This window comes from Schistocerca cancellata, chromosome 3 (genome assembly GCF_023864275.1).
Source record: "Schistocerca cancellata isolate TAMUIC-IGC-003103 chromosome 3, iqSchCanc2.1, whole genome shotgun sequence".
In the NCBI taxonomy this organism is placed as follows: domain Eukaryota; kingdom Metazoa; phylum Arthropoda; class Insecta; order Orthoptera; family Acrididae; genus Schistocerca; species Schistocerca cancellata.
The window spans coordinates 748284657-748301434 of NC_064628.1; the positions used below are offsets into that span (position 1 = coordinate 748284657).

Below are 16778 nucleotides of genomic sequence, written 5' to 3' on the forward strand. Positions count from 1 at the left end.
TGCGCCAGGTACTTGTGTTATATAGGCGTTGCCGACCGCAGCGCAGTATTCTGCCTGTTATATACAGGGCGTTACAAAAAAGTATGGCCAAACGTTCAGGAAACATTCCTCACACACAAATAAAGAAAAGATGTTATGTGGACATGTGTCCGGAAACGCTTAATTTCCATGTTAGAACTCATTTTAGTTTCGTCAGTATGTACTGTACTTCCTCGATTCACCGCCAGTTGGCCCAATTGAAGGAAGGTAATGTTGACTTCGGTGCTTGTGTTGACATGCGACTCATTGCTCTACAGTACTAGCATCAAGCACATCAGTACGTAGCATCAACAGGTTAGTGTTCATCACGAACGTGGTTTTGCAGTAAATGCAATGTTTACAAATGCGGAGTTGGCAGATGCCCATTTGATGTATGGATTAGCACGGGGCAATAGCCGTGGCGCGGTACGTTTGTATCGAGACAGATTTGCAGAACGAAGGTGTCCCGACAGGAAGACGTTCGAAGCAATTGATCGACGTCTTAGGGAGCACGGAACATTCCAGCCTATGACTCGCGACTGGGGAAGACCTAGAACGACGAGGACACCTGTAATGGACGAGGCAATTCTTCGTGCAGTTGACGATAACCCTAATGTCAGCGTCAGAGAAGTTGCTGCTGTACAAGGTAACGTTGACCACGTCACTGTATGGAGAGTACTACGGAGAACCAGTTGTTTCCGTACCATGTACAGCGTGTGCAGGCACTATCAGCAGCTGATTGGCCTCCACGGGTACACTTCTGCGCATGGTTCATCCAACAATGTGTCCATCCTCATTTCAGTGCAAATTTTCTCTTTACGGATGAGGCTTCATTCCAACGTGATCAAATTGTAAATTTTCAACAATCAACATGTGTGGGTTGACGAGAATCCGCACGCAATTGTGCAATCACGTCATCAACACAGATTTTCTGTGAACGTTTGGGCAGGCATTGTTAGTGATGTCTCGATTGGGCCCCGTGTTCTTCCACCTACGCTCAGTGGAGCACGTTATCATGATTTCATACCGGATACTCTACCTGTGCTGATAGAACATGTGCCTTTACACGTACGACACAACATGTGGTTCATGCACGGTGGAGCTCCTGCACAAAAAAATGGCTCTGAGCACTATGGGACTCAACATCTTAGGTCATAAGTCCCCTAGAACTTAGAACTAATTAAACCTAACTAACCTAAGGACAGCACACACACCCATGCCCGAGGCAGGATTCGAACCTGCGACCGTAGCAGCCTCGCGGTTCCGGACTGCAGCGCCAGAACCGCACGGCCACCGCGGCCGGCCCACGCTCCTGCACATTTCAGTCGAAGTGTTCGTACGCTTCTCAACAACAGATTCGGTGACCGATGGATTGGCAGAGGCGGACCAATTCCATGGCCTCCACGCTCTCCTGACCTCAACCCTCTTGACTTTCATTTATGGGGGCATTTGAAAGCTCTTGTCTACACAACCCCGGTACCAAATGTAGAGACTCTTCGTGCTCGTATTGAGGACGGCTGTGATACAATACGCCATTCTCCAGGGCTGCATCAGCGCATCAGGGATTCCATGCGACGGAGGGTGGATGCATGTATCCTCGCTAACGGAGGACGTTTTGAACATGTCCTGTAACAAAGTGTTTGAAGTTACGCTGGTACGTTCTGTTGCTGTGTGTTTCCATTCCATGATTAATGTGATTTGAAGAGAAGTAATAAAATGAGCTCTAACATGGAAAGTAAGCATTTCCGGACACATGTCCACATAACATATTTTCTTTCTTTGTGTGTGAGGAATGTTTTCTAAAAGTTTGGCCGTACCTTTTTGTAACACCCTGTATATCTAAAAATGGTTCAAATGGCTCTGAGCACTATGGGACTCAACATCTTAGGTCATAAGTCCCCTAGAACTTAGAACTACTTAAACCTAACTAACCTAAGGACATCACACACACCCATGCCCGAGGCAGGATTCGAACCTGCGACCGTAGCACCCTGTATATCTCTATATTTGAATACGCATGCCTGTATCAGTTACTTTAGCGCCTCAGTGTATATCTTGCCTATGTCTGTACCTAATACAGAGTGCCTCACATATTTACTTCATCTTCTTTGTTTGAGCTCTGTCCTCTGTTTATAAAACATGTTTGACAAACTAGATAATCTTGTTAATGGACTGGTACGGTGTTTTATCATTCTTTTCTCTGAATGGCCTGTCGCAGGGTATGAGGGGCCTTCTAGAGGTTACATTCCTCTAACAAATTCTCGTCCGTGCGGCATACTGACAGTAGCACGAACAGAGGGCGCTGATTATTTGCTACAGTATGTTTTCATTCATTGGGCTTCTTTCGGTATTTGTTTATGTCATTTTTATGTTACGCTGTGTACTCCGTAAGCTGGTTATTATTTATGCCTTCATATTTTCATCCAAAATTCGTCACTACGGCGTGTCACAATTATTGTCACTTAACTTTTTCCTTTTTGATAATCTAACTTTTGTCATATCTTAATTTATTGCATTTTATTATTGTAATGACTTTTACGCCTGGTAAGCCTGCTACAGAGTTCACTGATTGTATTCTTTTTATTTTATATCGTATAATTATATCGTTGAAGAGTACATGTATGCCTACAGGAGCTACGTCTGTTGTGCTAGCGACACAAACATTTTGTTGGATGGGTTAGGTTGGCTGGTTAATTTGGGGGGAGGGGACAAACATTTTGTGGCTGCTGTATACAGTAGTTTGTCTTGAACATTAGTACTCTTAACAAGATGACTCTAGTATATACCATAATTTAGATATGTGGCGATGCTGCCGCTAATTTTGTGTTTAGCATTTGACGATGCCACTATGGCTCAGGATGTACATAAAGTCCGGGAACATTTTCAATTATTTATTGCACAAGAACCAAACATTGTACAGATATCATACATATGTCATTTTGAAGAGAAATCCTGAAAGTTTTTTTTTTCCATGTATACCCCCCTCCTCAGCATAGTTTGGTAATTTGTCGATAGTCTGCGCTAGTCGCACACGTGGCGATTTCAGGTGCAGAGTAAGCTTTCCGTGTGTTGGGAGTTCGACAAAAACAACTGTGCTACAGCTGTTCAACGGATGTTTAGAACCAAGTACGGTAAGAAGACACCAACAAGGAAGGCCATTTACCACTGGCACAACAAATTTGTTACGACAGGTTGCTTGTGCCCGGCAAGGAGAAGTGGAGGCCCCAGTGTGAGTGAAGTGAATGTGGAGGGTGTACGGGAGACATTCATAAGGAGTCCAAAGAAATCGGTGCGTCGTGCATCCCGTGAACTCGAAATGGGGCTCCACCCCATTTTCGTTGTGAAGTTCGTGGGTACTTGAACAGGGGAGTTGCCGCATCGATGGATCGAGCGTGCTACAGAAGGGGACAGCTGTTTCATGAAATGGCCTCCCCGATCACCAGATCTCAGTCGGTGTGACATTTTTCTGCGGGGACACATTAAACATCTGGTGTACGTACCGCCTCTACCACGTGATGTAGCAGAGCTCCAGGAGAGAATACGGAAAGCGACTGCCACAGTCGACGATACCATGCTGGGACGGGTACGGCAAGAAATCGATTACCGTATTGACGTCTGCCGGGTCACTCATGGTTCGCATATCGAATGTTTGTAAAAAAAAACTTTCGGAGTTTCTCTTCAAAATGCGATATGTATGACATCTGTACAATGTTCAATTCTTTGCAATAAATAATTGAAAGTGCTGCCAGACTTTATGTAGACATTAGGACATGTTATACAACAGGTATGCCTCGTCATATTTGAAGCGCATTATTTTCACATGTATGTCAGAACTACTTTTCTTCCTTGCCTATTTTATTGTTTTAAGCTGCAGCTATCCACTAGTTGTATTTTCATTTTGCTGCAGATCTGAAGATTGTCGTTGCTGACCAAAATCGGTAGTCTGAGACTTACAATATTTGTGATCATATAAGTGAAACAAAGAAATGTAGGCTGTTTATTGATTGCTTTTTTAGATTAAGCACGTTTAAGATTGATCTCCCAGCAAGACTGGTGGTATTTGATTACTGATAAACGGCTGGATATAACCAACTATTTCTATTTAAAACAGATAGTTCGGCTTGTAGGGCAAAATGTGTGGCTAAATATAACGCCGAGTCAGGCTTTTCTATTTTTGGATCCGGCAACCCTACTCTAGCTGACACTCGGCGCGGGGGCTGACGGGAGCGATCCTTTAAAAGCATCTTCCATTTACGGTTGCACCCGTCAGCCACCACGTCGATTTTCAGCTTGGACCAGTACACTCCGATTCCTCAAAAAATTGAACTCCCACTAATAAAATAGCTTCAAAATTCTGATTACTTTAAAAATGAGTTAATGTGTTACATATTTAACGTTAAGCATGGAAGCAAGAAACGAGGACTGATGACTTCAGATGTTAAGTCCCGTAGTGCTTAGAGCCATTTGAAGCAAGAAACAGTTTGGAAAAATTTCGAAATAGTGTTGAAAGTTCTCTAGAAGTAGATACATGTTCCATTTATCTAACACTGGATGAGTACGATCTGGGACATCTGCGATCCGCTTTAAGCAAAAGCTAGTTTCTCACGCATCTCAATGGTTATGACGTCGTATGTCCTGAACTGTCTGTCGTACAATGATATAATTTTACACGTACTTTCAGTGGCATATGTATTTTATGTAGTGCGCAAAAGGTGTTACGAATAGAGGTAAGAGTAAAGAAAGTAACAAATTAAAAAGTCGTGCCTAATTCTGAAGCTTGAGTGCATAACAGCGAAAATCTAGTAAGCGATACGCTTTTTTTCCTTTCATCTTTGTGTAGGGGGTTTCAGCGAGAAAAAGCTTCATAAAAGTTTGAAATTATACGTAAAGTCTGTTGGAAGCCGCTTAGTACTCTCATTCTCTTATATTGTATGAATATAGTCCGAATATTTGTGCGCTGTCATATCTCAACACACACACAGTTTCTAACTGTAACACTTGTCTATGTGTTAAATCTTTCACATAAATTTATCCCTTATATATTTATTAAACGTCCATTTCATTAAATCATTGACATAGGACACACTTTCTTGCGTACATTAATACACAGTTTTAAATACAAGACACATTACAATAAAACTGAGTCAATAAAGTACCAATACCATAGATAATATTTGGCGTATAATACAGTACAATAAAGCTTTGCAATATAATACATTAAAATAACAGAAATAACAGTACAATGGATAACCAAAGAAATTTTTGATATGGTGTATAAAAGCAAGAGGGAAATAATTTAAATTTATGTGATAGTATGTCTTCTAGAACCATTTTGAATGTTTTTTTTGTCTTGATGTGGTGAGGAAGCTCATTGTAAAGATTTTTCACAGTCTGCAGACGTCAGTTTTGTCTGAGAGTTGTGTTAGCATATTCACTGTGAATGTCCAGTTTTTCCCTGGTGTCATGAGTAGTCTACTTGATTTGTACGTATAAAGTTGTTTTTAGCCTCTGAAATTTTCTTTACGTAAGCAGACACCTCAAGAATGTACAGGCATGGCTATGGTAGTATCTTTGTTTGCTGCAAATACGAGTTTACAATAATTTTTGGGTGCTGCATTTTCAATTGCCCTTATGATCCTCTCAATGAGTGGATTAGGTCAGTATTTCAAATTTTAATTACGGACAATCATTACGCGAAATGCTGAAAATCAATTTTTTTCCCTCGCAGCCGCTAGATAGGCAGTCTGCAACTGTTACTGGGTTCCAGGACAGGGTGTTAAAAAATGTCGCGGGTTCAGTCGCATATTACAACAAAACATTTGGATTATTTACAACAAATCATAAATCAAAGTGAAAGTAAATGAATCTAGTTTTTCTTACAAATATTCAGTTTGTGAATCTTTAGTTAGGTGGCACACATCCAACCTAAAATCTAATCCTCCTCACACTTTGACTAACAAGTCCGGAGTAATAGAAACAATAGCCTCTTCAATTCTGTGTCTCATTTCTTACAAATCATTAGGTAGTGGCAGACCCGATCATTTATAAAGCCCCAAAAGAAAAAAAAATCGCAAGAATGTGGATGCCAGCGAAAATGAGTTATGTCGTACTGACCATTACGACCAATTCAATGGTCAGGGACTTCGACTTTCAACCACTCTCATACAAAGAGATGCCAATGGGAAGGGGCGGCATCTTTTACCAAATAAAGTTTTCAAGTTCGCCTTCTAACTGGGGAAAGCCATTCTTACAACAAGTCCAGGTAAGCCAGCCCTGTTACGGTAGCTTCAGCGAGAGAAGAAGAAGTCTGTACACTGGACGTCGGGACACTGATCAGAAAAATGTTTAATTTTGAGGTTCAAATGGCTCTGAGCAATATGGGACTTAACATCTAAGGTCATCAGTCCTCTAGGACTGAGAACCACTTAAATCTAACTAACCTAAGGACATCACACACATCCATGCCCGAGGAAGGATTCGAACCTGCGGGCGTAGCAGTAGCACGGTTCCGGACTGAAGCGCCTAGAACCGCTCGGCCGGCTTAATTTTGAGGTATCTGTTGTACAGATTCATGAGGATGTTCTGAACCCTTGATAGGAAAGTTATGGCTATTTATCGTCCCACTTAGATGAACAGTTGCCTCACTACTGAATATCACACGATGAGAATTTATCTATGTGCTGCAACATTTCATTTGCAAAGTTATACCGTACACCATAGTCATCTGGCTCTAAAGCAAGTACCATTACCAACTATAACCAGTATGGAGGCATGTGTAATCGTTTTTGTAAACTTTGCCACATTATCGTCTTTGCCAAGTTCAAGACTTGCTTTCCGAACAGACTTCTTAGTACCATGAATAAAATGGAAATGAGCGTATGGCATTGTTGGCCGGGAGGCCCCATGTGGGAGAGTTCGGCCGCCGTATTGCAAGTCCTTTTTAGTAGACGACACTTCCGCGACTTGCGAGTCAATGATGATGAAGGACACACAACACCCAGCCCCTGCCGGGAATCGAACCCGCCCCCCTGCGTGATAGGCGGAAGCGCTAACGCTACGCTACCATGAAGACAATATGCTCTGATACCATCAACATCCTCTTCAGGCACTTTTCTTGTCCCTTACTTTTCCCCTTACACAAGGATCTGGTGGTTTCGAACTGATTGTACCATCGACAGATGTTATTGCCACACGAGGATCACAATTAAACCTAAAATGAAACGCACATTCGACTGAAGTTAACAGATTCACTCTTAGCAAACTGTAGAACACCGAAGTCTTTACGGTCAGGAATCACCATTTTACGTATGTGGCGACGCAAGCGGGAAAACAATAGAGCAGTACTCGGGCATGTGCTCATCTAACACTCTGAGTTTTTCTTAATTGCCACTTCGAGCCAACTGTCTGCAACGCTTACTGTTGATACTAGTAAACTTTATAACTGGGACACTATTTTATGAACACCCTATAAATTGCGCGAATTGTACTACTTATTGTGAGAAACCCACGTCTGGATTTGAAAGGAGAATGGGAAATTCGCCACGTCTGGTATCGGGTCATGCGTCCGTTCGCTGTCGCTACTTCCGTGTATAGCGGAGCTCGCTCGCACGGACTGTTCTTTACCACGTCGGCATTAAAGGATTGCGTCTCAACTAGAGTTAAAAAGGCTATCAAAATATTTTGGAGTAACAATGTGTACAGATATCTACGTCTACATCCATACACCGCAAGCCACCTGACGGTGTGTGGCAGAGGGTACCTTGCGTACCTCTATAGGTTCTCCCTTCTATTCCAGTCTCTTACTGTTCGTGGAAAGAAAAACTATCGGTATGCCTCTGTGTGGGCTCTAATATCTCTGATTTTATCCTCCTGGTTTCTTCACGAGATATACGTAGGAGGGAGCAATGTACAGCTTGACTCCTCGGTGAAGGTATGTTCTCGAAACTTCAACAAAAGTCCGTACCGAGCTACTGAGCGTCTCTCTTGCAGAGTCTTCCACTGGAGTTTATCTCCGTAACGCTTTCGCGATTACTAAATGATCCTGTAACGAAGCGCGCTACTCTCCGCTGGATCTTCTCTCTCTCTTCTATCAACCCTATCTGGTACTGATCCCTCACCGGCGAGCAGTTTCCAAGCAGTGGGCGAACAAGTGTACTGTAACCTACTTCCTTTGTTTTCGGACTGCATTTCCTTAGGATTCTTCCAATGAATCTGAGTCTGGCATCTGCTTTACCGACGATTAATTTTATATGGTTATTCCATTTTAAATCACTCCTAATGCCTACTCCCAGATAATTTATGGAATTAACTGCTTCTATTTACTGACCTGCTATATTGTAGCTAAATGATAAAGGATCTTTCTTTCTATGTATTCGCAGCACATTACACTTGTCTACATTAAGTTTCAATTGCCATTCCCTGCACCATGCGTCAATTCGTTGCAGATCCTCCTGCATTTCAGTACAATTTTCCATTGTATATACTACAGCATCATCCGTAAAAAGCCTCAGTGAACTTCCGCTGTCATCCACAAGGTCATTTATATATATTGTGAATAGCAATGGTCCTACGACACTCCCCTGCGGCACACCTGAAATCACTCTTACTTCGGAAGACTTCTATCCATTGAGAATGACATACTGCGTTCTATTATCTAGGAACTCTTCAATCCAATCACAAAATTGGTCTGATAGTCCATATGCTATTACTTTGTTCATGAAACGACTGTGGGGAACTGTATCGAACGCCTTGCGGAAGTCAAGAAACACGGCATCTACCTGGGAACCCGTGTCTATGGCCCTCTGGGATCGACGTTAGAGATATAGGTATATAGTTCTGCACATCTGTTCCACGTCCCTTCTTGAAAAGGAGGATGACCTGTGCCCTTTTCCAATCCTTTGGAACGCTACGCTCTTCTAGAGACCTACGGTACACCGCTGCAAGAAGGGGGGCGAGTTCCTTTGCGTACTCTGTGTAAAATCGAACTGGTATCCCATCAGGTCCAGCGGCCTTTCCTCTTTTGAGCGATTTTAATTGCGTCTCTATCCCTCTGTCGTCTATTTCGATATCTACCATTTTGTTATCTGTGCGACAATTTAGAGAAGGAACTATATGAACTATATGTAGTGGATGTACCACACTGACAATTTTAGGATAATCAGGAATTCCGTGTTTTCTACGAAATAGGTTGCATACAAGACACTGTACTGTTTATCGCATACTATATTTTCGCTATTCAAGCTGTCAAGCCATCAGGTTCAAATGGCTCTGAGCACTATTGGACTCAACATCTGAGGTCGTCAGTCCCCTAGAACTTAGAACTACTTAAACCTAACTAACCTAAGGACATCACACACATCCATCCCCGAGGCAGGATTCGAACCTGCGACCGTAGCGGTGGCGTGGTTCCAGACTGAAGCGTCTAGAACCGCTCGGCCACACCAGCCAGCCAAGCTCTCAGGTATGACGTTTTAAATTATTAGTTCTATTCGTGACACATTTTGCAGACAGTATCGACATACACGACTGAATGTACCTGCAAAATTATATCACTGCATGGCCCTAGCTGGCCCTTTGACCGAGCGGTTCTAGGCGCTTCAGCCTGGAACCGCGCGACCACTACGGTCGCAGGTTCGAATCCTGTCTCGGGCATGGATGTGTGTGATGTCCTTAGGTTAGTTAGGTTTAAGTAGTTCTAAGCTCTATGGGAATGATGACCTCAGATGTTGTGTCCTATAGTGCTCAGAGCCATTTGAATTTTGTGCGGCCCATTGTTCGGAAGATATGACATCATAAACATTGAGATGCGTGAGAAACTACCTTTTGCTTAAAGCTGGGTGCAAATTACCCAGACTATACTCATCCAGTGTTTGATAACGATCGCATTTAGCGACTTCCAAGGAACTTTCAACATTATTTCAAACCTTTTCTAAAGTTTTTCTCGCTTAACGTCAAATATTTAACACATTAACTCATCTGTAAAGTAATCAAAAGTGTGAAGCTGTTTCGCACATGGGAATTCGATTCTTTAAAGAACCAGAAACTTACCGGTAGACAATTTGATATGATAAAGTGTACAGTAGTCAGACAAGAACCAGGAATTAAATTCATAAATTTACAGATTAAGGAGCAGTATAGAAACAAATGGAGAGATCATGTCACAGGACTGAATGAAAACAGAAGTCCTGAAATAGCAGTTCCCGATAGGGAATAGGTCAATTAGTAGACTGAGAAAGAGGTAGAGAGACCAAATAGCAGCTAACCGCAGACTACAGATGCACCGAACAATAGGACGTAACTGACATCTGCCTAATACTTGAAGGAAGAGGGAGGAGAATAGCCTCTAAACAGCGAATAAATTTTGTTTAGTTGTTTCAGCAGTAATGCGGTACGCTCCTCACAGCTCTATACATTATCGCGTCGTAACTTGAAGATTTTCTTAAAGGGCAACGGAAATAGTTTCTGAAAGCCAATCTTCTGTATTTTATAGCACGACGAATGTACACATCCTTCTTGGTTCTCCTTCGTAACATGACTAACGGATCGCTATGCATGTATATATTGAGAAAAAACTTGCAGCGCTTTCGAATCTTGCCATCGCTGCAGAGAGATAGATTTAAAAAATAATGGCACCATTAAATTAAGCCTCAATATCGCAATGCAGTTCCTGTCAGCAGAACCGGAAGTCGTCGAAACAGTATTGCATCGTGTCAACGGCACTGTTTATCGCAGCAATGGCTCGCGCGCTCACAAACAACAGCAGTGTTATGGCAGTTTCGTCACTGTAGGTTAATGGCGGCTCAGTTGCGTAGTCACTGACATTAGTGACACAAGCAACTGAGCAATTCCGTCTAGCGAGGAGGTCATTGTAATTCCGTGCCTTTCTTCACAGCGTCCTGCTCTGAATAGTATTCACGCCGGTAGGAACGAGGTACAGGTACCGGAAATTTTCATTACAAGATAAAGAAGTGAGGTTTCCGGAAAATGATCGAATGCAGAGGGGCATGTCATTTTATTTCATCGGTAGTACCGCAGATGGGCAGTAACGTTATTTCATGGGTAACACATATGTATCAACCGAGAGCATGTTTTAGCTCTCGAAAAGACGAGACAGTGATCTCTTGCTCGTTAATGTATCTTTTTTTCCGTTACCCGATTTTAATGAACTAAAGCCAATACGGTGCCCCAGACTATACTCAAGTGACCTGCGAAAACCCAATGGAAATTCGTCTAGTAGCTTTGAAGATTAGCGTGTTTAAAGACAGACACGACAGTTTTACAGATTATTAGGACCTAGATATATGTACAGGGTGGTCCGAAACAGTTTGAAAAGCCTGTTAATGTGTTGCAGTGTGGAATGCGCCGAAAAATAACATTTAAGAAAAAAATTAGCTACCCCGCAGAGTTTCCGAGTTAATTAACACTGAAGTTAGCCAATCAGGCCTGTGCAAATTCAAGCGGGCCGCCAGATACAATTAGTGTCGGTTGTTCTCATAGCGTCGATGATAGTGTCCAAGACTGAGCAGCCTTTGGCTCGGTTTCGGCCCTTATTACCGTATCACCTCCAATTTTTGAATCGCTCTGCTGTTCGATTTTAGGAAACCAAACGAGGAACTTGACGACATTATCTTGGGCTGACTGGTTGAATTTGTGCGCACAACGGGCTGATTGTCTAACTTCAAGGCTAATTATCTCGGAAACAGCGCAATGCATTGACTGTTTTTCCTTAGCAATTATTTATCAGCACAGCCTACCATGTAACACATTTACAAGCTATTTCGACTGTTTCTTACTATCGTGTGTGTGTGTGTGTGTGTGTGTGTGTGTGTGTGTGTGGTGTGTGATTGTTCTGATGACACGTACCACATCATAACGTTTATCGTGCATATAATCCATGGAACAAGTAGCTTACCAATCAACTCACTCACTCACTCACTCATCGTAACATCCAGCGGACAGAAGCTTTTCTATCTTTCACTACCATGTGACGAAATTTTTCTGTCTCCTTCGTGATTATCAAAACTGTCGGACCAAAACGGACTGCACTGTCTGTGTCTCTGCGACCACCTTTACATTAATGAATTAAGAACCAAACAGTTTACGTACTAGTGCAGCGATCGGATGAACTTCTTCAAAGTCGTATCCTATCTGCGTCTCACCACCTTCTAGCCAGTCTCCAAGAGCCTGAGGAATCCCACGGGAAGGGCAAAGGGCGTAATATTGTATTTAGCGCTGAGAGCAGACTACGTCTTTGCATCAATGACAATCGTTTGCGTGTAAGGCTTCGACTATGAGAACGGAAAATACCAAAGTTTATCAGGCCACGAGACGCAGAACTAACTCTGAGCATCCGCATTTACATCTATACCATGCAAGCCACTGTAAAGTCTATGGCTGAGGGCACTTCCCATTGCACCATTGGCGTTTCATCCTGTTCCAAATGCGTAAGAAGCTTAAATACATCCAGTAAGCACTGTAATTAGGGTGCTCTTATCTTCGTACAAGGATCTTGAAGTACCTCGCTCCTACCTTCCCAAATTCATAGAAGTTCTGCATACCTTTTGGGTCTAGCACTCTTCGAAGAAAGGATTCATTCTGAAAACAATCACTTGCGCTATGACACGGCCATTTCTCCGCAGTACCCTTTCTTCCAGTATTATTGGTTCCGCAAGGTACGAATTTCTGTGAAGTTTGGAAGAGAGGAGAGAAGTACTGGCAGATGCAAACCAATGAGGGCGGGTCATTAGCCGTATCTGGATAACTCAGTCGGTAACATTGTCCACGAACGGAAATATGCCAGACTGAAGTCTCTGTCCACAGTTTTAGTCTGTTGGGAAGTTAGCACCGATACTGACTTCTTTAAAGTTGTCACCATTACATATTAAACATACACTGTCTGATCAACAGTATCAAGACACGCAATGTACGAGGGGCGTTTGATTAAGCCCGTGCAAAATCCGAGAGATGGTACCACCGGCGCGTATCGAGGTCATGTTCAGTTAGTAGCATCTTTAGAAAGAACGCACACCAAGTTTCAGTCATATTGGTCTGTTTTTTTGTGTTTGGCATTCGTGTGAATCAAGGAAGTCGAGTGATTGTCAAAAAATGGACGAAAAATAATTTCGTGTGGTGATTAAACATTACTTTATGAAAGGCAAAACATCTCAGGAGACTAAAGAGAAGCTTGATAAACATTACGGCGACTCTGCACCTTCGATTAGAACAGTTTGTAAGTGATTTCAAAATTTTAGGAGTGGCCATATAGGCTGAACGTTCTCGACGCTCTGGGGAGGTTACGATTCGAGAAATCATTGATAAAATCCATGATATGGTGGTGGATGACAGAAGAGTTATGGTGCGTGAATTGCTAGTGCTGTGGGCATCTCGAATGAATGGGTACATAATATTTTGCATAAACATTTGGACATGAGAAAGCTATCCGCAAGAAGGGTTCCGCGATTGCTCACGCTTGACCAAAAACGGAATCGTGTGAAGTGCTGCAGGGATGGTTTTCAGTTGCTCAGGACGAATCCGCAGGACTTTAAGCGTCGATTCGTCACTGTGGATGAAACATGGATACATCATTATACTCCTGAGACCAAAGAACAATGGGTTACCAAGGGAGAATTTGCACCAAAAAAGGCGAAGACCATTCCTTCGGCCAGAAAGGTTATGGCGACTGCCTTTTGGAATTTGCAAGGGATAATCCTCATCGACTATCTGGAAAAGGGTAAAACTATTAAAGGTGCATATTATTCATCGTTACTGGACCGTTTGAAAACGGACCGCAAAAAAAGTCCTTTTCCATCACGACAATGCACCAGCACACATCTCAACAGTTGTGGCCGCAAAATTAATGGAAATAGGATTCCATTCGTTTCACATCCCCCCTATTCTCTCTCGGGCTACTATTTGTTCCCCAATTTGAAGAAATGGCTGGTGGGACAAAGATTTCATTCAAACGAGGAGGTGATTGCAACGACTAATAGCTATTTTGCAGGCTTGGACAATTCCTATTATTCGGAAGGGATCAAGAAATTAGAACAGCGTTGAACGAATCGTATAAGTCTAAAAGGAGACTATGTCGAAAAATAAAAAAGGTTTATCCCAAACACGTAAGTAGTTTTTATTTTTACACGGACTTTTCAAGCGCCCCTCGTAATGCAGAACTGACCAATAGATCTCACAGAGGTGTACCCGCTTGTGTAATAGGAAGCAGGGAATATTGAACTGTCAGTAGAGAAGCAGTAACAGCACAATGGGTTGGCCGGGTCAGCTCGGTGACTTCAAACGTGATCACTGGATGTAACATCTGAATCCGTGAGGGACATTTCAACCTAAAAGCTGCCCAAGTCGACTGTTGGTGATGTTATTGTGAATTGGAAACGTGAATGAATAACCACAGCTAAACGAAGACCATGCGGGCGCCACTGTCTGACGGACAGGAACCCTCGAGCTTTCCAGACGGTGGTTGTCACATATCGTGTGAAATGAACGGAAGGAATCACTCCTGAGTTACGAAGTACTACCAGCAGTCCAACTAGCACAATGACTCTGCTTAGGAAGGTAAGAAGGGGAGTAATGGTCGAGCAGTTCCTCTTAAGCCACACATTTCTATAGTCAGTGCTAAGCGACACTCGAGGTGGTGTAAAGAGTAACACCAGTGAGCAGTGGATGATTGGAAAGAAATGAAGTGCCAAATCACGCTATGTCTTGAGCCATACGTTCCAGTTTGGCAAATGCCAGGAGAACGTTACCGCGATCATGTGTAATGCCAGCAGTGTAGGACGGAGGAGGTGGTTTTACGGTATGGATGCGTTTTACAGTTTTAGGATGCGGTACGCCTACTGTGCTCAAGAAAACCCTAAATGGAGGATATGAATACATTTCCCACTTACAGTGTTGTGTACTGCGTACACTAGAGGAACAATTCGGAGACGATGATTGGTTGTATGAGCATGACAGTGCATCTTGTCATAAAGCAGCATCTGTGAGATAATGGTCTGTGGACAATAATGTTTCTGCAACGGACTGGCCTGCCTAGAGTCGCGACCTGAACCCAGTGGAACAACTTTGGAGTGAATTCGACCGTCGACTACGTTCCGGATTCCAGCATCCAACATAGCTACCGTCTCTGGTTTCGGCTCTTGAGGAAAAACGGACTGCCACTCCTCTACAGACTTTCAGACATCTCTTTGACTATGTTCCCAGCAAAGTTCAAACTGTCATAAAAGCGGAGGGTGGATATAACCCATATTAATGCCCGTACAGAACTCATCGATAGCCGACGGCCTTGCCGCAGTGGTTACACCGGCTCACGTCAGATCACCGAAGTTAAGCGCTGTCGGCCTGGGCTAGCACTTGGATAGGTGACCATCCGGTCTGCCGAGCGCTGTTGGCAAGCAGGCTGCACTCAGCGCTGGTAAAATGGAAATGAGCGTTTGGCTTCATTGGCCGGGAGGTCCCTTGCGGGGCAGGTCTCATTACATTCGACGCCACATTGGGCGACCTGCACGCCGGATGGAAATGAAATGATGATGAAGACAACACCCAGTCCATGAGCGGAGAAAATCCCCGACCCAACCGGGAAACGAACCCGGGCAACTCAGGACGGCAGTCCGTCACGCTGACCATTCAGCTATCGGGGCGGACACTCAGCGCTGGTGAGGTAAACTGAGGAGCTATTTGATCGAGAAGTTGCGGCTCCGGTCTCGTGAACTGACATATGGCCGGGAGAGCGGCGTGCTGACCACGTGCCCCTCCATATCCGCATGCAATGGCGCCTGTGAGCTGAGGATGACACGGCGGCCGGAACGTACCGTTGGGCCTTCATGGCCTGTTCGGGCGGAGTTTATTTTAGCATTTCCTGAACCCATCGAATCCAAAGACATATGACAATCATGGGATCCCAAGCAATGCGAGCAGTAATATTGCGGACGTTAAAACGCATTGTCGATATGCCACAATTCTGCCATTTCAAATACAGGCACGTGCTAGTAGACGATTAGCCCCCTTAGATGAGGTATAACATGACTTTTACACAAACATCTAACATAAAACTGTGAAAGGTGTCTACACTGAGTCACAGCGCCAGAGATTGCGCCAAAGATTATTATTCCGCCGCCTCCTCTGGTGCAGTAGTAGTTCAGAGGACGTCGAGTGCAGTTGTTGTTCTGTTGGGCGAGAGAGTAGATGCTGTACGGTTGGTGTAATGTATGGATGGAGGATGTTGCAATGATCACAGTGTATTTTTCGTCAATGTATATTGTGGTAAAAAAAAGGATTAAAGATTTCTTTAATGACAATGCCTCTTGGTCACAGGTTCAGTCAACAAAGCATCTGGCCCGTGTTCATGTATTAGACTTGTAATTCTGGTTTCTATGTGCAATTATAGTATTTCTGGTTTTTCAATTAGTTCATTGTAAATGGTGTTTAAAATATCTTGTCGTATTGAGGAAGAACCGAGCCAGATACATGTACGTTGAGTCAAACTACCACACACAGCACAGTTACATTTGTGCTTTGTTGTTTCGTAGCTTTTACGGTTGCAGGAGACTTAATTAATCAATTGTGTTAATGGAAATTTTTTGTCATTCTTTACTTTTATTTTATGCAGTCAGATTGCGTGCTGATACTAGCCAGGGCCAACCGATTACGAGACTTCGTAACCGGTCACACAGCTACTAAAATTATCGCATTTATCCTTCTTTTTAATTAAGCCCCCATGCAACTGCAAATTCTGAATAAGAAAGCCGCTGCGT

At 43.3% G+C, this 16778-nt stretch overlaps 1 protein-coding gene across 1 annotated transcript in view; it reads right to left on the bottom strand.

The window, feature by feature from the left end:
• LOC126175769 (sphingosine kinase 1) overlaps positions 1–16778 on the bottom strand; it is a 484010-nt gene that overhangs the window by 43565 nt on the left and 423667 nt on the right. The gene's annotated exons all lie outside the window — the stretch shown is intronic.